Source organism: Akebia trifoliata, chromosome 16, assembly GCF_017979445.1.
Source record: "Akebia trifoliata isolate Shusen 1 chromosome 16, ASM1797944v1, whole genome shotgun sequence".
Taxonomy (NCBI): domain Eukaryota; kingdom Viridiplantae; phylum Streptophyta; class Magnoliopsida; order Ranunculales; family Lardizabalaceae; genus Akebia; species Akebia trifoliata.
Window position 1 is genome coordinate 5,410,540 of NC_141390.1, and position 20,958 is coordinate 5,431,497.

Below are 20,958 nucleotides of genomic sequence, written 5' to 3' on the forward strand. Positions count from 1 at the left end.
ATATACAAAGGATAAACCTTTAGTATCTGAGACACGGCTTGAATGAATTAGACCATAATTCAACTGAATACCAGAAATTTAAAATAAAATCAACATTAATTAAGTCATATCTCTAAAATTTTCTCAAAATATTAATCAAGTTATATCACAAAAAACATCACCAAAGTATTAAACAAGTCACATCACAAAAGCATCTCCAAAGTATTAATCAAGTTACATCACAAAAAGTGTTAACAAACTAAATCAAGAATCTCTAGCACTATTTAACATTGTCATCAAGTATTGCATACGCCTCTCAGTCGGGTTACCAAAAAACGCCCTCATTATTCTTGATTTTTCGATGAGAAAAGAGTAGGTACGATCAAGTAAGTCTGAATCAATTTCTAACCTTACCAACTCATAAAAAATTTTCTCCTTTGAGTAAACGCATGCTCGAGTCCTCTGAAGAATCTCATTTTTCACCTTTAAGAATTTCATTTCCTTTTTTTATTGCAAATGCAATCTCTTTCATTGAATCCTCAATTCCCGCATAATCTGTTGAAGATAATGCCTTTCTCTTCTTGGATTGTGAGAAACTTGCAGACTTGTTAGAAACTGATTCATAAGGAGTTGTTGGTCGACCTTCTTCATGCATATCTTATGAACCTTCAAAGCCCTCCAAATAGATATCATCATTTATCACTATATGATCAATATCATCAATAAGCGTTTTATCATGCCCACTCGCTTCCATCCCCCCACCTGTCTACATCTCATAATTTAATCGCTTCACTTTTTCGAATGCAATTTCAGCACATTTTCCTATTACTCTATCATTTTCAAAGAGTTTTGTTAGTTTTTCATAGTGAGGTAAAGGTGTATTCATCAACTTCTTTGCTTCAGGTTTTGCCTACAACAATAAAGAAAAAAAAACTTCAAAACATTATGGCATATTAATAAGCAAATTAAAGTGACATAGTTTAAATTAGTAATAAAATTTAACCTCAATTAAAGCATTCCAAACTTCAGGCTCATCATCCATCATCTTTATCTCTTGATTCCATGCAAAACCACTTAGGCCAGTCTTGAAAATATCATAGCACTCATTGAAGTTTTTTTTTAATTATTTTCATGTGGTTCTTCTTGAGTTGCTTATTAAATTCATACCCAAGCCTTTCATTCAATTCAAACACAATTATGTCGTATGCCATAATTGTGAAAGTCCCATTAACTTTGTTTCCATTGTCATTTTGGTGAACAAACGCGTCTATGAGAACTGCATCCATTTGCTCATTCCATTTTCAAGCTTGTTCCTTATCTGTTTTGTAATACCTGCTTAATAAATAATTATATTAATTAAAACATAATTTGTAACATAGTGAGTTATTGTGCAAACAAGATAATACATTTAAAACGAATATTTAATATTAAATAAGTTCCTAGTCAAAATTTTAACCAATACTTGAACATAGTCTTACAATACAATCATCCAACTATAATTTTGCATGTAAAGAAAAAAAAATAAAAAATCACACTTGATTCAGTAGATAATCACTTCATATGGTAACTATTATGTTATCCCTTAAAATTGCTCTAGTCTAGAGTCTTCATCATCATTCTCTCGAAAATGAACACTTCTTGAGATTCAGACTCATTCATGATTTCTCTATTTACTTCAACAATAAGACGCTCATCAGGATCAACACCCATTAAGAAATTTTAGAGAATACAATATGCTAAAATTATCTTTGATTACTTGTCAATTGAGTAAGTAGGTTCTATCGTACTTCTTAAAATAGAAAATCTTTTCTTCAATACTCCAAAACATCTTTCAATTGCATTGCATAAGGATGCATGTCGATGATTAAATAACTCTAGAGGATTTTGTGGCGTATGTGTAGAATATTCTTTCAAGTGGTAATGCACACCTCTGTAAGGTATCATAAGTCCACTCCTAAGCATATATCCAGCATCAACAAGGTAATATTTACCTATTAAGATTGAAAGTCATTACTACAATGGTATTTTTAATTAGATAAAAGAAATATATATTAATAGTTAAATAGATTACCGTTAGGAATTTTTAAATTATCTTATTTTGTTAGTGCATTTTTAATTATCCTTAGATTCGATGCAGTCCCTTTCCATTCAGGTAAGACGTATGTGAATTTTAAGTCAAAACTACATGCTGCCAATACATTTTGTGTTGGATATTCCTTCATTCCACGATATCTTGGTGCATATGTATTAGAAACTTTCACATGAATATGTGTTCCTGAAAGCGTCATCGATCCGCAGTGTGCGTGGATCCGCTTTTGACTCTTGAGGTTTGGGAGTCGCCACCTAGTTATTATGGTCTAGGAACCAAACTGACTCTAACATGGATAAAAAGAACTAATCTACCATAAAAAATCTGAATTCGGGGATCAAGTTACGGGGTTGGAAGGTGTTAGGCACCAACCCCGCCCGGCCAAAGCCGGTCTCTACTAACTTCCCAAATATCACATTGCTAAAACCTAGATAAAAATAAATAAGAATAAAAATTCACCTTTCCGATGGCAAGGACTTGGTTCCCTCAGATCTGACAAAAGAGCTCCTTGTACCGTGCTCCCTTGCTTCGTTCTGTCTCCGGATTTGACTTCGGATCTCCTAGATCAAGGTATCTCCTTGTTTCTGAATCTGAACTCTTCAAGTTTGTTGCGGATTTGGGGGTGTTTTTGGAGGGCTTTTAAGTGTTTTCTAGACTAAAATTGAAGGAGGGATGTTAGGTAAGGAGTTGGGGCTCCAAAACCAAGGTTTATGGGAGGCTAGGGGGGCTTTTAGACCTACTTCTCTTAGGGTTTATGATTTGATACGAAAATAGGGTGTGAGCACCTCTATTTATAGATGTTTTTAGGGGGTTGATTTGGATAGAGTTAATATTTAATTAGAGATCTTTTAATTAGAGTTGTGTTTTAGTTAGACTTGTTTTAGGTAGAATTATGTTTTAATTAGAATTGTTTTAGGTAGAATTATTTTTAAGTTAGAACTCTATTAGATAGAATTGTTTTTAAGTTAGAATTCTATTATGACTTTTGGTCTTATTTGATTGACTTTTAATGTTTTGACTTTAGTCTTAATTGATTGACTTTTAATATTTTGACTTCAGTCTTGCTTAATTGACTTTAATTTTGACTTTAATCTCACTTGATTGACTTTAATACTTTGACTACAGTCTTGCTTGATTAACTTTAAATTTTTAGAGAACCCTCCTCTAAAATATATTTAATTCTTTGGACCCCCAAATGGAGGGGTCCTTAAAGAAATATCCCACGAACCCTCAACAATTTTGCCTGAGAGTCCGATTAATCGATTTTTAAGGTTCAAAATTTTAAATTAATTTCATTAATGTTTAAATTTAATTATTTAATATTTTATTTATTAATTTCGGAATTTTTTATCATGAAAATTGTGAAATTATCGTTTTGCCCCCGGAGAGGACTTTTCACGTTTTAAGTCGGTTTTTTATGTTCCAGGATGTTTTAGAATCGATTTTTCGTAAGAAATTCAATGGAAATATTAGTTTGTGTCATTTATGAAGTTTTTTTGTGTGAAATGATTGTAAACTTTATGAGGGGCATTTTCATAATTTTGTCAAATTCTGTTAAAATTGGCGAAATGATTTATTTGTTTTTGATTTGTTATTTTATGTGTTTGAGAGAGTTTTTCTAAGCGTAACGTAGGCTCTAGGGTTGTTTTGATGTTAGGGGTATTTTGGTAATTTGGTCAATTTTTAGTGATTTTTATCGTGAAGTTTCTTTTTGGTCTGCAAGATGATGGTTTCTATGTTTCTGGGTCGTATCTTCCTAGCGTAGCGTGGTTTCTAAGGTTTTGTCAGTTCGAGATACCTCATCTGGATTTCTGAAACACATCTGGTAACAAAATAAAGCAATGGAATACACATCCATCATTGGGAATCATTGCAATCGGGTTGAAGAGTTGATTAATCAGGCGAGTGCAAAAATGGGGTGTCTACAGTTCCATAAAATGCATCTATGCAATTCTCATATTAATGTAATATATCAAATTCTATTACAAAAATAATATTTTTACTATATAAATGAAATTTATATAAAAAGAAGTAATAATTATGTTTACCTTAAAGTATGGGTAGAATCTACGATTGTTGAATATTTCTAGAGAAACTTCTGATCCATCAGGTTGTTTAAGATAGAGTTTAGCTAATGATACTATGGTTCGTAGAACACGATGAAAATGACAACTTATAGTCTTACTAGAACGACGGAAAAAAAATGAAATGGTGCGGTTCCTTACATTTTGTGACAATATGTGAAGAAATTTGGTAACTTGATCTTTAACTGTAGCTTGTCGAGTGTGAGTAAATCGACTAGATGTTTGAAGCAGATTGCATAAATTTTCAAAAGCTTTAGGCCCCATCCGTATAATATCACGACATTTTTCATTAGTCCGAAGTTCGTTCATCAATTATTGTCTCACATACTCTCTTTCTAAATTGTTCGACATTATATAGTGATTTACATAATTTCTAGACTTAGACTACTTAACTAAATAGGCAGCCACAAGACAAACCATGTGTGCAGTCATACGACGCTTTCGATCCCATTCCACAATAATTTTTTCTAAATTTGACAACGATGAAAAAAATCTTCATAAAACAAATCATTCAATTCTTCCTCTCTATCCATCTAAATACTACAATAATTACAATAGTAATTATAACAACTATGTAGTAACTAACCGTACACATATATGTCTACATTATAACACGAGAAATTTTTTAATCCATATAGGTGAGGTGAACAGGTACAATCTATATGTTTATGCCCCTTTTTTAATGAAAATTAAAACATGGTATACAATCAAAGAGAACCCAAAGAAAAAAAATCAAAATTCGATAACACCATCACAAAGGAGATCCCTTACACCAAAGGTTGTTAAATTTGATAATGCAAAGTATTGGACTATTGGATGGGTTTAGTCGATTATGGTAAAACCATCATTTAAAGGAGAAGAGATTTTATATTTAGTAATAAAAAAGTAGCAAGCCTTTTTACTAATAGAGGGTATGAAATTAGCAAGAATAGGAGTCGAAATAAGAACCAATTTATTGGATGAATTTTCTAATACACGTTCAATGAAATATATAAATAAAAAAGAAAACTGACCTTTGTTGCTCTTTCGGAGATATTTTCAATAGGAAGTTGAGATATAGGGGATTCCTTGAACTTCAATTAGTTGTACACGATAACACCACAAAGAGCTATAAAAAAAGTTAAATGTACATGTGAACCATTAAAAATGGTACAAAGGTGGGGGTTTTACAAAGAAATTCAACACAAAAACAAGTACCGATTGCATAACCAATAGTATTCAATTAAATAATTATTAACTTAAGAAATATAATTATTGAAAGGACAATCAATATACAGTTTTTCAAAATACCAACAACCAGGATGGTGACTACCTTAGTGTCATAATATTACAATAGAGCTGTTATTGGCACCCTAACTTTTACTTATTACATTCCAATTAAAAATAAACAAAATAAGTGAATGGTTGAGAAGATTAGGATGCCAATATAAGGTTTTTTTTTGTTGCTAGATTTGTTTTTACTCAATTCAGTTCCTTCCACACAAAAAAAAAAAAAAAATGAATATGTTCCTTCCACAAAACCAATGAATATGTTTTATGTTATTCGTATTTATGGAAAATTCAATTTTGGATTTAACAAACAACATTTACTGCTTTTCATTTTTTGTTTGTTTGTTTGTTTTGGTTGTCTGAAATATGAATGACAATTCAATCACTAGTCAGATTGTGCAAATTTATTCAATTGTTGGTAAGGTCTATGAAGTTTTGGTTCTCAGAGTAAATGTAACAATAGTGTTTATAAGACCACACATTATAAGTACCAAGTCTCTTATGTCTATTGTGAGAGTCAGGTACTTACTGTGTTACTTTTTCTTATATTACACTATAACACTTGATAAAATTTCTTCAAGATCTACCATATTGATTGCACATGGTGATGCAATGATATTTATGGATAATGGAACATTAGTCAAAAAAGGAAATATATCATAACAGAAATTATAGGAATTTTAAGGGTTTTATTACAATCAAAAGACTTGATAGCTATACATATGTAAAGGTGGGACTTCACCCAAAATTATATAGGTCCAACATTATCTTTACACCATCAATCTATTATATTATTTCTTGGGTGGTATCACAATGATGGGCAACAACGATCATGAATACCTTTTCTCGAAGACATTCAGGTAAGGACTCTATGGTGTAAAAATTATTTGAGTCAATATCATTGCTAATGAGTCATGCCAACTTTTAATTCTGCTGCAAATACAGGTGCAATGCAATTTTGATAAACTTAATGTCACATAATTGGTAGTAAATGACGTTCTACCATGGGTTGCTGAAAGCAAGTAATTAGCAATTTTCACATCATAAAAATAGAATCCTAGTAATAAGTGTTTCTATAGAGATTGACGATTGACCAAAATCATTGGTGATTTTCATAAATCATAATGCATAAAGAAAATTTTCAAAATACAATGAAGTCTAGATCTTTGTTACATTTTTCAGATTCTATAGAGATATTTTAGTCTAAATTCACATTAATCACAATCCTTATTTTAGGTAAAAAAAACTAGAAAATGAAGTACAAAAGTAAAGGCATGTTTATTAAGATCCATATAGATTTACCTCAGAATGACTTGGATAGAATTTCAAATATATACCTAAAACAAGTTTGAACCCAATCTAAATGATGAGTTGATCTTCAATCCTTGACAGTTTGGAAGGACTGCAAACACACAAATAAAGATAATTTTAAATATTAATGAACAAATTGAGTTGATATGTAACACCCCGTATTTTTAACTCGTATCTCGAGGAGATCTGATAGTATTTATTTAAAGAATATTTTAGAAAGGAAACTTAGAGTCAAGTACCCGGATTATGCTATGTTCATTTTTATTGAAGATCGACTTCGCCATTAGATTCAAAACGATCAAAATATATACTTTAGCCTATAAGCAAGCTTGAATTCAAGTTCAGACAGAAAAGTTGACAAATCCTCGAATTTCGCATTACGTAGGACCTCAAAATAGTAGAATTTTTTTAGAGTGAGAATCAGGAAGATTCGACCACACCATTAGGACCGCAACGAAAAATTATTCAAAACGGTATACTCGTTTGTCATTTTTCGAGTTCAGATAGTCAAGTTACGGTCGAAACTAGAAATAATAAGGAAATTACAAGTATGCCCTCACCCTTGTTATAAAAGAAAATTTATTTTCTTTTAAATCACTTTCTTTCTTCTCCAAAGCACCCAAACTCAGATTTTTCTTAAATCTAAGGTTTCTCTTCTCTTCTCCTCAAGATCCGTTAAGAACGAAGGACCGTTAAACTTCGACGAAGAAAACAAAGTTGTCGGCTACGACAATAGCTAAAACCTCACCCTCCTTGTTACCCATTCTCATTTGTTTTCCCCATCCTCCATCAAAATTCAGCCGTGTGGTTCGAGTGAATCTTAACACATCTTCATCGAGAGTTCCATCGAGTAAGAGTTAGATCCACCATTCATTGTGGAAGCAAATGAGTGTCGTCGTCAAAGGGGTTGCAAACCCTAGCTCACTTTGCATCAAACTCAATTCAACACCAACTCCTTCACCACCAACCTTGATCATTGGGCAAGTTTATCACCTTTGGCGTCTACAAACAAGTAGGGAACTTTCAATTCCTATTGGTAACTTTAGAGTTATGAAAATGTGCATTTAGGTTGTTTCCATAAAACTTATTGTTTGTTTTAAATCATGGAAATCCTTGTTTGAATTGAAATTCATGCTAGAAATATGGATTTGATGTGTTTTATCTATGTTTTTGATGTTGAATTCGTGGGTGGGTTGAAAGGTTTGAGGAATGGAACAAAAATCCAAAAAAGGGATCGAAAAATCCAAAAATCGCGAGTGAGGTTCAGGCTGTAGGCAGGAAGGGTCGGTGCCACCAACACCTGCCGAAGGCATTCTGTCGGTCCCACCGACAGAATGAGGTTTCTGCCACCAACGAAACCAAGAAGCCGTCGAAAATTTTGTTCTGTCGGCAGATTTCGTCGGTCCCACCGACACTTGCCGATGAGTATTTTGTCGGTTCTGCCACCGACAACTACCGACTGAAACAATTCTCTTCAGAACTGTGTTCTGACTCTTAGCTTGACCTCCTCACCCCTTATACACTATTTCTCACCCTTCATTTCATTAAAAACATTTAAGTAAATGTTCCATTTACTTTAAGTTCTTTAATGAAATTAAGGTTTTACCCACCATTTCGGAACAATGGGAATGGGTTTAAGATCAAAATCTCAAAAGATCAAAATCCGAATTTTGGTTTCAAGAATAAAACGTAATTTTTGACATTTTCGGCAAGTTTTCAAAATGAAATAACTTTCGCGTTCCTTTGAATTAGATTACAAAAACTATATGGTGTCGAATCTCATGATCGAGACTTTCATTTCGAAAAATCCATTTTCTATTTCGCGAACTTTGAAAAATTGAGTTTCCGACACTTAGCCAAATTTTCATCAGCTTTCCTTGTTTTTAACAGCTTTGGTCTCGTGCATCGTCGGGACCTTACTTTTGAATAAACTTTGATGGTTTTCAATGGAAAAATCAAAAGAATGACTTTGAAAGATTGAAAATAGATGATTGATTTGAAAATATGAAAAGTGAGAAGGTTGAGAGAATGAAAAAAGGGAATGAACGGTAAAATGTCAGAATCACGCCCGAGGGGTGATGTCTGTATTTGACATTGTATGTTGTATGTAGGTTGGTGAAAGGATATCTAGGTTATTAATGAAAGGATTGCATGTTTATTTCCGATTATGTTAGAGCGTGCGCTGAGGACTGTTGTTTATTTTTAGGCCGGGTGACCACAGTTGCATGGTAGGAACTGGATATCCGTTCTCAACCCTATTTTGTTAATTTCTCTTTTGTTTTAAATGAAAAATAATATATATATATATATATGTAACTATTTTGTGAGTTGTTAAAGGGTCTGTGAATGTCTGAAGGGATAATGTGTCACATCATCCAGAGGGGTGCACTATCCTGACATGTACGGTAGGGACCACCAAGCTCATACGTGGTATGGGACACGTATGAGAGTGGAGTCACAACTGGAATCCGGATTCATTCCTCTCTTATCTTTATAAGTGAACGTGTATTGTAAAGGTGGTCTTATACGAGTGGAGTGTCTTTTGGGAATCACATCCACGCCTGATAGGCATATACGAAGATGATTGGTCAGTGATCACTAACAATCTAGTAGTAGTCGAACGTTCTGACACATCGAAAAGAGACCCATTGTTTACGGTCACGTCAAACGGCCAGCCTGAGCCAAATAAATGGTCACCCGTGTGGTAAGTGCAGCAACCGACTACAAAATCAGGAACTAAAAGTCAGATTTATGTTGTAACATCATGTCCCGACTGGGAGCGATCCAGTCGTGAATCCCAACGTTCAAATTCCAGTACTTCACCACTTGTATTATGTATCTATTGTTATATTTTGAACTATAAACTGAAAAGCATGTTTGTTATTTTAATGTTGCCAACTGTATTTGCATAAAATGGAATTTGTATAATGAGTATGGAATATTGATACTATGTGTTACTTTTAAATTGTTTAGTTGCTCATCCCTGACTATATGTACCAGTTAAATCATAGTTTCTATTGTAAAACTTGCATGTTTTGAAATAATGTAGTATGATTATTCGATCACGTTAGGTGAGGTTACTAGTAGGAATTGTTTGTGGACATATTGGGTAACCCTTGTTACTCACCCTTTCCTTCCATTTTTTTTTAGTTGTAGAGCCTATGCTTGGGGAGGCGAGTGTTGAGCCATCCGCCGATGAGCATCTAGTTGGTCAGATCGATGACCAGTGTCCCTTATCCAGTGAGTGTCATGACTATTTCTACTAAAAGTCTGTTCGTCCTAGGAGAGGTCTATGTTTTTTGGTCAAGTGATAGGGCTATGTTAGAGTGAAGATAGACTTTGTAATCCTGTATAACTTTATACTTTTTTGCGCAACTCTGATCTTGCCTCTTTTGTTGTTTATAAAATCTATTGTCTTTCGTTCTTTAGTCATTGTGGATTCGTTGCTTTATTTAGTCATTGTGGATTCGTTGCTTTATACAAGATTGTTTGGTATTGTTTATCAGGTTTGAGTTCCGTGAAACGCTAACATAAACAGAGGAGACCATGCCGAAATTTCGAGGCGCCACCTAGTGCCTCGAGGCAGTTTTGAGATTTGTGTTAGCGTTTGGCAGGGCGCAACATGATAAACATGAAATAGAAACCGAACTAGAAATCTAACAAGATGTTGAACATAGACCAAATTGTATACAAACAAATATTTAACTGAAGGTTCAAGACTAATAAATAGAGATTAAGACAATCAAGTTATATCTAGATTATCACTACACAAAATAGATATAATTAACGTTTAACGGTTGGAAGGTTAAAGAAATTAGATATATATATATATATATATATATAATACTAAATATGGAAAATATTAGGTTCTATAAGAATTTAAAAAACTGCATCAACCCCAAAAAAGAAAATTTCAAGGAAACACACAACTAAAAAAACATCTTTAAAAAAAACCCAATAATTTTGTAACAAATCCCTTATCCCCATTACTTTACCTTACATCTTAAAGAAAATTAAAAAAAAAAACAAAAAACAAAAAACAAAAAAAAAAAGAGGCATGTTATGTTGTAGAGTTTGGGTATGTAAAAAAATGATTAACTAATTTTAAGAGATAGTATTCCTCTTAAGTAAATGAAAATATGTGAGTGTTGATACAACAACTTGGGTTCAAACACTGATTTCACCTGTTAATTACTGATCACAAATCTCGTTTACCTAACAAATAAAACAAAAATCAAATAAATGTATACTTCACTTTTATAATAAAATAGAAAATCAAATAAGATGTCATCCAAGTTAATGATGAGGGAATTATCGTTCTTTAAAGTCCTTCGATTTTTGTATTATAAGGAAGAAGTTCTAAATACACTAGAAGTTACACTATTTTTTTCTCTAAAGTATGCTTCATTTTATGGTGGTAAGACCCTGACTTAGTCCCCACCACTGCTTATACTCATCCAAGAACAAAAAATAAAAATAAATAATAATAATAATAATAATAATAATTACAAAAGTATGAGATAATCAGACATGTGACTGGAATGCCTAACTTATATGTGCAAACAGTAACTAAGGCAAGAAGACAGCCAACAGTCCTATGGTAACTTTGTGCCTCCAAATAAAAGCTCAGGTACAACAAGTTCGGCTCTCCTTTCACCTGTTTAATCCAAAAAATAATAAATATTAGCATTAGAAGCTACCAACCAAATGAAAACAAGATAGAATGACACCTAGAATTCCACTATAATCGCAGAACTTGAATTTGATTAAAAAATAATTCGAACCTAACTAGAAACAAAAATTGATTAACACCTAGAATATCGAAAATAAAAAAAAATTTGTAAAAAAAACATATCTAAAAATATGAAGTGGAGAAAGAGATCTTACAATGAATTTAAACTTGAAATTGGATTAATTTCTTTTAGGCACTACAACAAATAAGAAAAGTATTTTTCTGAATACACTATAAATAACTTGAATTGTCTCCTAACTTATCAATCATTCTAAAGCAAGTCCATAATGCATCTAAAGCAAATAAGTAACACGAAAATAAGTAGAATGTCAAATCTAAAAAGCATTGATGAGCTCGAAGTTCACATAGTTAATATGTGTTGGTTGGGTTTCATGATCTGAGTCTGAAGTGTAGAATCTATAAAAAAATCTATAAAAAGTTTAAAATTCTATTTTATTAGCTATAAAATTCCTCCCAAAATTAGTGAATTTTTTTTTAGATTTCATCAATTGTAGAGAGCCTTCACTGATACCAAATCAACAATCTATTTTATTAAGCAAAACCAGAATCTCTAAACTTTCAACTACAAATTTCCAACCACCAAACACTCATAAACTTCCAAAATTTACAGAAAAGAAATTCTAATCCAAATCAACAAACACATTTTTAAGCACAACCTAGATTACCAAACACAATTTTGGACTAAACCCACAACCTCAAAGTGGGTTTGTAATCCGTCAAACCAACTTAGCTATGGGTCTAGGCCTGAATTAGCCAAATAATTTCATAGTGCCAATACATGTTGGACCTATCTTTATGAATCCAAATCCATGAACAATTCACACTCTAGTTGTTCTAATGTAGAATCCAATTGCAGAAAAATATAGCTATCTAGAAAAGTATATCCAATATCAAATTTTCTTGATTTTCAAGAAAAAATAGATCTGGGTTTTCAAAAGAATTACCTTCTTGATGACCTTGAGATCGAAGATGATGATTTCCCACTGTTAAAAAAAAATCAGAAGGTGTGATGATTTTTGAAAAAAGAAGAAGAAAAGGAAGGTGTGTGGTGTTGAAGAGAGAAATGTGTGCCATTGAAGAAGGTCTCTTGAAGAAAACCAGAAAAATGAGAAAGAGAGAGGATACCTCAAGTCGTCTCCTACTCGAGTTTAACTCCTTCATTCTACATCTCTAGGATTTTTGAAATCAGATTAAATTTATTTTTGAGGGTTTTTGAAAAAAGAAGAAGAAGCGAAATGTGTGTGACGTTGAAGAGGGCTTCTTGAAGAAGAGAAATGTGTGTGACATTGAAGAGGGTTTCTTGAAGAAAATCAGAAGAATGAGATACAGCGGTCGTCTCCTACTCGAGTTCGAGTTCGGCTCCGTCGTTCTGTACACCTCTAGGGTTTCTGAAATCAGGTTAATTTGTTTTATTACTTGGGGTATAAGTAGTAATAAATGGTTTGTCAATATAAATAAATTTTGGAAATTAAAAAAAAAATGAGGGCAAATTTTGAATATAAAATGTGCTCTCTTTCCTCGTCTCTCCATTTTTGGAGGGAACAAAATTTTCAATTTTTTCCCTTCCCTTCATTTTTCTTCTTCTCTCTCTTCACTTAATAATCCAAACAGGAGAAAGGAAGAGAAAATAACAAATTTTCTCTTCCCTTCCCTTCTCTCAATCCTAACACAACGTTAAGGTTGACAAAAAGGGATGTCAGCCTTATCACAACGATAGGTTCCCTAGGGACTAATAGAGGGAAAGGAAGGTGTTAGCCTTGCCGACAATCCCATCAAGAGGGTTGTTAGCCTGACTGACATCCTTCAGGAGATTGTGATCCCTAGGCGCTGTCACCCACAGTCCTTGACACTGGCTTGCTCCTTGTTTCATGACCACCAAACCTACACCTTGAAGCTCCCCCCTTTTTGTGACTTTATGCCTTGCCTTAGGCGTAACACATTGCCATGTCATGGGTCCGAAAGGGCATCTTGTGGCGTCTGTTATAGCGTTGACACTTGCTAATGGGGTTGATCCCTTGTACGTGTGCCATGTTGGCACCAACTATTATCCTCGAGATATGTGGTTAAGAACACCTATTAATAAATATTTTTATAACGATTTTTGTATTATATTTATATTATAGTTATTATAAAAGTCAAATTAAAATAATTTTTTTTATATTTTCATATGCCACTCAAATAATGTAAAATAATTTTCTGTGAAAATTTTCATGATGTCCTCAAAGGGTGAAAAATGATTTAACAAAACAAATCATTTGCCTGCAACGAAACACTCTCTTAGGTGCTATTTGTTAAAGCTGAACAAATAAGTACTGAATGATAATAAGTGCTGAAACTGTATAAACGTTGAATTTAAGTGCTGAAATTATTGTTTGTTTATTGATCTGAATTGTGCTGAACTAATTCAAATTAAGCGCTGTGATCATATAAAACTGTTTGTTACTTAATGCTGAAAACTGGTAAATTGACTATATTACCCTTTCAACCGTTGTAATCACAGAATACTGTCTGTTTGACTATTTTAACTGTTACTTTATATCACACATAATAAAAAAACATATATGTAAAAGATAATCTAGTCAGTTATTTTAAATTACAAACACAATTCATTGTACCCAAATTTTGAATTACATATAATTCTATTCATCTTTTTTTAGATCTAATTTTTCTTTCAAATTCTTGCATAGTTGTACAATGTTTGTCTAAATTTCCTCAATCGCTCTATTTTTGCATTCAACTTTTGTTTTATCTTCCTTCACGTTTGTTGATGAAACAATATTCGGTTCCTCGTACCACGCGAATAAGCCACAACCATTGTGTACTGCCTATAATAAAAATAACATAAAAATTAAATGTATTAATTCATTATATGACATTAAATTAAATTATTTTTTGTGTTATACCACCATTAACTAATATCTTACCGTTGATTTATGACAAAAATAAAATCTCCGTCCTTTGTTACCATTTTTGTTGGATGTAGTTGTTAATAGCTTGCATGGTCCACATCCACATTTACACCATCTCAATTCATCCAACCAAATCCAAAATCCACATCCCTTGTTATTTCCAATCTAAAATAGACAAACAAATAAATATTATATTTTAGATAATAACATGTGATTTCAAATGAAATGTCATATAAAAAAATTATAAAATTACCGCATTTGAACATTTTATATATAAACGATCTAGATTTCTTGAAGTTCTTGATATACAAACTTGGCAATGGCCTTCACCACACGCACATGAGATTTTACATCCATCTAAATGAACAATACAATATTATAAATAAAACAAGTAATAAGCATAGAAATAAACATGAAAATAAACATACATCGACATAAATTTAAATGTTTGCAAGGACTTGTATTCTAATAACAAACAAACTAGAAAATAAAGATACATTCACAGCAAACAAAATGTTTAAACATAAATTCAAGTAACATAATTCACTTAAAATACAAATTCACATATCACATAAATTCAAGGATTTGCATTGATAAGTTGATTCGCAATTTGGTCGCGTAAATCAATCATGAACGCCCGTTCATTTTGCCCATAGAAATGATTGATCTCATGAAGCTCATCTCCATCGTCAGCCATATTTAGAGGAACATCATCATTTTCAAATTGTTCAAATAGCTCATCCGTCATTGAAATCCTACGAAGGAAATTGTGAATTGCCATAGATGCAATCACTATATTCCTTTGTATTGGAAAAGTAAATGGCGCCATCCTTTTTAAAATTAGGAAACGTGCTTTTAGAACTCCGAAAGACCTCTCTATTACATTCCTCAACATGGCATGTGAATGATTGAATATCTCTTATTTACCCCTGGCTCTCCCATGATGAAAATCAGGCAACCAATATCGAATGTTACGATATGGTGCCATAAATCCACGTGTATGCGTATAAGCAGCATCAACAAGATAATATTTATCTACATAAAAAAAAATCACAATAAGCTTATAAAATGTAATGACTAATCCCTAATATAAAATAAATAAAGATTATTTTTACCAGGTGGATGTATTGAAAATCTATTTGTAGGGTCAGAAATTGTCTCCATTAAGATCCATGAATCATATGCCACTCATTCCCAGTCGGCTTGGACGTACGTGAAAATCATATAAAAATTACAAATAGCCATAACATTTTGATAGCATTTGGATTTTCCTCTTCCTCTATAAGGTATTTGTTTATCTGCTGGAATACACGTGTGGATGAGTGTTCTATCTAACGCACCAATTGCCCCATTCATAATTTAATAACATCAATGTTAGTTATTTAATGATATATATATATATATATATATATATATATATATATAGATAATTATTATGTAATCCTTTATGTAAAATATACCTTGAATATTTGTCTAAGACGTCTGTAACTTCTAATTTCCTCCATAGATCCGTCAAGAGATGAAACAGTAATCATTTTTTTTGAAAAGTGTAATATTGCAATTAACACTTTATGAAAGTATTTGTTGATGGTTTGAAATGAATGTTGGAATCGATTTTTAACTAATCGATACCTACTATTATGACCTATTACAATAAAAAACATTGCAATCATCTCTGATACTCTAACATGTCTACTATCTTGAAGCCATCCTCGATCTTCAAATAAATGACAAAGGCTAATGAATGCACTCTTCTCCATCCTCAATAATTCATAATAATTTGAAGAAGGTCTATCTAGAAGTTCCTTCATAAATTCTGCACTAGATAGTAGTGATACATTCGCAGGTTCATGTGTGATAGATAATTGTTTCAGACTTTCCAATAATAACATCAGTATTACTAATAATATTTTCCTTCTTTATGGTGTCATAAGCATTGGATGCATAGCTGTTTCCAAATAAGAATACAAACTATAATAAGAACACAATACACCAACAAAATTTTATAATAAAAATATATCCATCCACCAACAAAATATTATATAAGTAAAAAACATCTATCAGAATAATGTTCATACCAAGGTCATTTATAAAAGTAATACATAACTCATACTCATAAAAAACATTGTACTATATAATAATGTTGATACAAAGATCATTCATAAAAGTAACATAGTTCATTTAAACAAAACTCTTTAACCAAGACAACTGCTCATCTTCATCATCCAGCACCATCCATGTTTCACGATACTCTTTCGATCTGATAAACGTGTTGAGCGTAAGATTATAAAGATGACTCCCTTTCTCCAAATTAGTCATTTGTTTCAATATCTTAATACACTCGGTAACAGACGGCGCATTGTCAGGTTCTTTTCCAAGTACAGTGATAAGGGATTGTACAGTACTTTGTAGCTCAGCAAAATCATTATTTTTTCGATGCTTACTGGTTGAAGAACTACGAACAAATTCTTGATGATCTTGACTTGTATCTTGGATATTTGGAGCAGTAGGTATGGTCATTTCCTCTTCCTCGTTAAATGCATCCAAATTTTGTGCACTATCATCTTCCAAATTTGTAGATGCAACAGAATCTACAGGCAATATTGTACGATGTGGACCCCATCCACTGTTTCCATTTGCCAAGGTACACTAAAAAAAAATAACCAACTTCTTTACATCCTTCAATGAATTCGTACGAAATTGTTTCGCAATAGGGTATTTCTGTGACATGAAATATATTTAGCCTAATTAAAATGTTTCATCCACAATTTGAAATAAAAATAGAAAAAAAATAGTTTTAAAATTTGCCTTAATGAAGTCGTCCCATTTATCATCTGGCCAATTGAAGGTATTCGTCTCAGCGTTGTATCCATGACCAGTGGTGGTTGTAAGTTTTACCCAAATATCGTAGAGCTTTTTTAGATAATTCAATTCATTCTTTAGTTGTCGTTGAGTCAACTCTTCTTTTGTAATATTTTTTATCTCAGTAATTATCCTTATCCAACAATGGGATTTCAAGCTCCCTCCTGACTTCCCACCTTGATTGACTTCTTCAATGCATAGATTGATAAACAAATTCTTAAGCTCGTTGTCCAATTTGCTCTTTTTTCTTTAGGAGGCATATCTAGTCAATAACAAATATTTCAAATGTTTGATTAAACAAAAAAAATCGCATTAAAAGCAATAATGATAGAAACATGAAGTGCTTCCAACAAGTATAAACCTCTCTGTGAATAAAGGTCTTACACATAACAAGAAATAGATGTGAAATGAACCAAAAATTGAGAATCACTTAATTGACTAACAAAGGTAAGACTCAAAATAAGTTGAGGAATATAATAAATATCTGAATAAGTCAGATGTGAGTTAGCAATTAAACCAACACCCTTTTGCTTGTAAAAGCTACAATCATTTATACCAACAACCTTCGATCTATGTGAACTCTAATTCTACGAATGCGATGATGATATAGAAAGAATTGCCATAACTGCCAAATATTACAAATTCTTGTTGATAAACAATTCCCACTCATCTTATTACTATTACTACTACATCTTTAGAGTGTCTCAACACCTGACCGATTTAGAAGTCGACCATATTTACAATTGAGGGGTCAAGATTTCATCAGATCCTCCACCCAACGTTTAAAATATCGTATCAATTGAATGTTCTGCCAATGAAAAAATAGATATGATATCGGCTGATACATTCGATATTTTAAACCATGCCTCCACCTACTTCCTTGAACATTTCAATATATTTACCCAAAATTGAAATTAGAGTACATACTCCACTGCTTTCTATAGTCTATACAGTGGGGGACCTATTACCTTTTGTGTATATAGATTTATGTTGACTCCAGAGTTCCATTGATTTACAACACCTTCAAGAACTTATCATCTCATCATCCCTTTTTCAACGAATTAGAGATCTTTCTAGATTGCAAAGCTTCCTAATTTAAGGCACTATGTTGAATTTAATAACTACTAATATGACCTTTGCCAACCAAAATGTCCATCCTCAACTAGAGCAATTTTACACGACCTCAATTCTTGAAAAACTTAAGATATATTTCAACCCTATTACATTCCCTGCTGATTCCCATAATTAATTAATCTATTTTTCCTTTTGTTTTAATGCGAAACATTGATTTTTTCTGGTTCACATTTAACATCAGAAGGACCCTTAACCTTCAAAAAACAAAGCCCATTACTCCCCAAATGCATAATCTTAACTCACCAACCAAAATCCAAATTACACATCACTATATATAAATAAGGCAAAAACAAAGTCCACCCATGAACCAAATTAAATACAAAATATCTGAAACTCCATCACAAACAAATCAACAAAACCCCCAAAATGTCAAGCCTCTATAAACTCACCAAAGCATAACAAAGTTTCAAGACCAAAGTGCACCAAAATCAACTTTAGCTAAACAAATATTTCACAATTCATGTTCTAATCTTCCCCCCAAAAAAACTCCCAAATGCACGAAAATTTTGAGACCCAAATTTAAAATTGGGCAAATAACAACCTTGCATCAACAAATTCGTCAACACACACTCTCACTGTCTCCCCAAATGCACCCAACTCATCAACCCAAATCCAAAAATTTGAATCCCAACATACCAAAAAACAGATTAAACAATATGTTGAAAGTCAAAATCAAAAACTCAAACAAGAACCCATCTTGGATATATATTTTTTAAACCTAAAAACCTATAAAGCATCAAATTCAACAACCTAAACCCATAAAATCCAACAATCCTCCCCCTACCCACAAAATAAATAAATAATAATAACAATAAATTAATTAAAAAATAAATAAAAGAAAAATGATAAAACAGAAAAAATTATTTTTTGAAGGTTAAGGGTCCTTCTGATGTTAAATGTGAACCAGAAAAAATCAATGTTGCGCATTAAAACAAAAGGAAAAATAGATTAATTAATGATGGGAATCAGCAGGGAATGTAATAGGGTTGAAATATATCATGGGTTTTTCAAGATTTTTCAAGTTAGTTGAAAACTCAATATATCTTCACTGAGAAGATATGAGACAAAAGGAGATTCAGTTAAAGCTCTTGTAGTAAGTAGTCATGCTTCAATGAGTAGTTCATCAACATGGGTTGTTATTCAATGTTCTTATAAATATTGAGCTTATACAGATGGCAGGTATATCTGTTGTGGGTCATAACAACTATGGCGTGTTCCCATTGAGAGGTAAGCTGCTCAATGTAAGGGAAGCAAGCCATAAGCAGATAATGGAGAATGCTGAAATCCAGCACATAAAGCAGATTCTTGGATTGCAACATGGGAAGGATTATGACAATGTAAAGTCGCTAAGATATGGTCATTTGATGATAATGGCCGATCATGTTTGATGTCTTTTTTCCAATTATTTATTAAAATTATGCTTTTGGATTGCTTCATTCATTGGTAATGGAAATAATTCAATTTTGGTCATCGTGCAAGATCACGACGGTTCCCACATCAAGGGTCTACTTATTAACTTCATTCACTCATTCTGGCCATCACTGCTCAAAATTCCATCCTTCCTTGTGGAATTTATTACACCAATTGTGAAAGTTGTATGCAAAGTTTAGTTAATTTGAAGAATTATTTAAAAACTTAAAGAAAAAATATGTATCTAATTACGCCTAATTGTCCTTGTAGGCAACTAACAAAAATGGAAGGGTCCTATCCTTCTATTCCATGCTAGAGTATGAATCATGGAAAGAAAGCTTGGGGGGGTACTGCTAATGGCTAGTCTATCAAGTACTATAAGGTTTGCTGGTTTGATTACTCTTAAGTATGACAATCTAAAATCACGTTTACATACTAGAGTTTGTCTTCTTTGGGATTTAGGAGGTGAAAGAGGAAAAACTGTATGAGAGCTTGTTTTGAGGTGCTTTCTTATGGATCAAATGTTTCATCTCGAAGGAGGAGGATGCTACAGCTAAGAAATTTCAGAAAATTAACAACCAAAATCATCACAACAGATCAGTTCTCCAAGAACCAGATAGGAAAAAGGGTTTTTGTTGAATGTACCTAACGATTGCAGAGAGCTTCTGTATGCGAGCTTGTTTTCGACGATGAACCTCTAACAACAATGAATCTCGATCGACGACGGCGATGAATCTTGTTCGGCGATGGCGATGAACTTCGTTAGGCGGCGGCGATGAACTTCGTTCGGCGGCAAAGATGGGCTGTTGTTCAATGCTGGTTCTCTTATTTGTAGAGAAGAGATTAGGGATTTAAGGATATTCTGCTGTAATTTTTTTTTAAATTTAGAAGGGCATATTTGTCCGTCCGAATATGTAACGGTGCTGAGCGCAAATAGCATTCAGCGTTAAGTGAAAAAAATTCGCTGAAAATTTTGATATATTTTTCAGTATATTTCACTGATTTTTTATTATAAACAAACGCACTGCTTTCAGAAGATTGTTGATGCTGAATTGTGTTCAGCATTAAGCACTTATTTCTGCGTTGAACAAACGCCCCCTTAGATATTCTCCCACGGAACAATGATAATGATATGCGCGAAGAGATCAAGTTTACCTA

The 20,958-nt window shown here is 32.6% G+C and overlaps 1 pseudogene; it reads right to left on the reverse strand.

Moving 5' to 3' along the window:
• Positions 1-1,572: 1,572 nt before the first annotated feature.
• On the reverse strand, positions 1,573-4,461 carry LOC147382414 (uncharacterized; annotated as a pseudogene).
• Between the last annotated feature and the right edge of the window lie 16,497 nt (positions 4,462-20,958).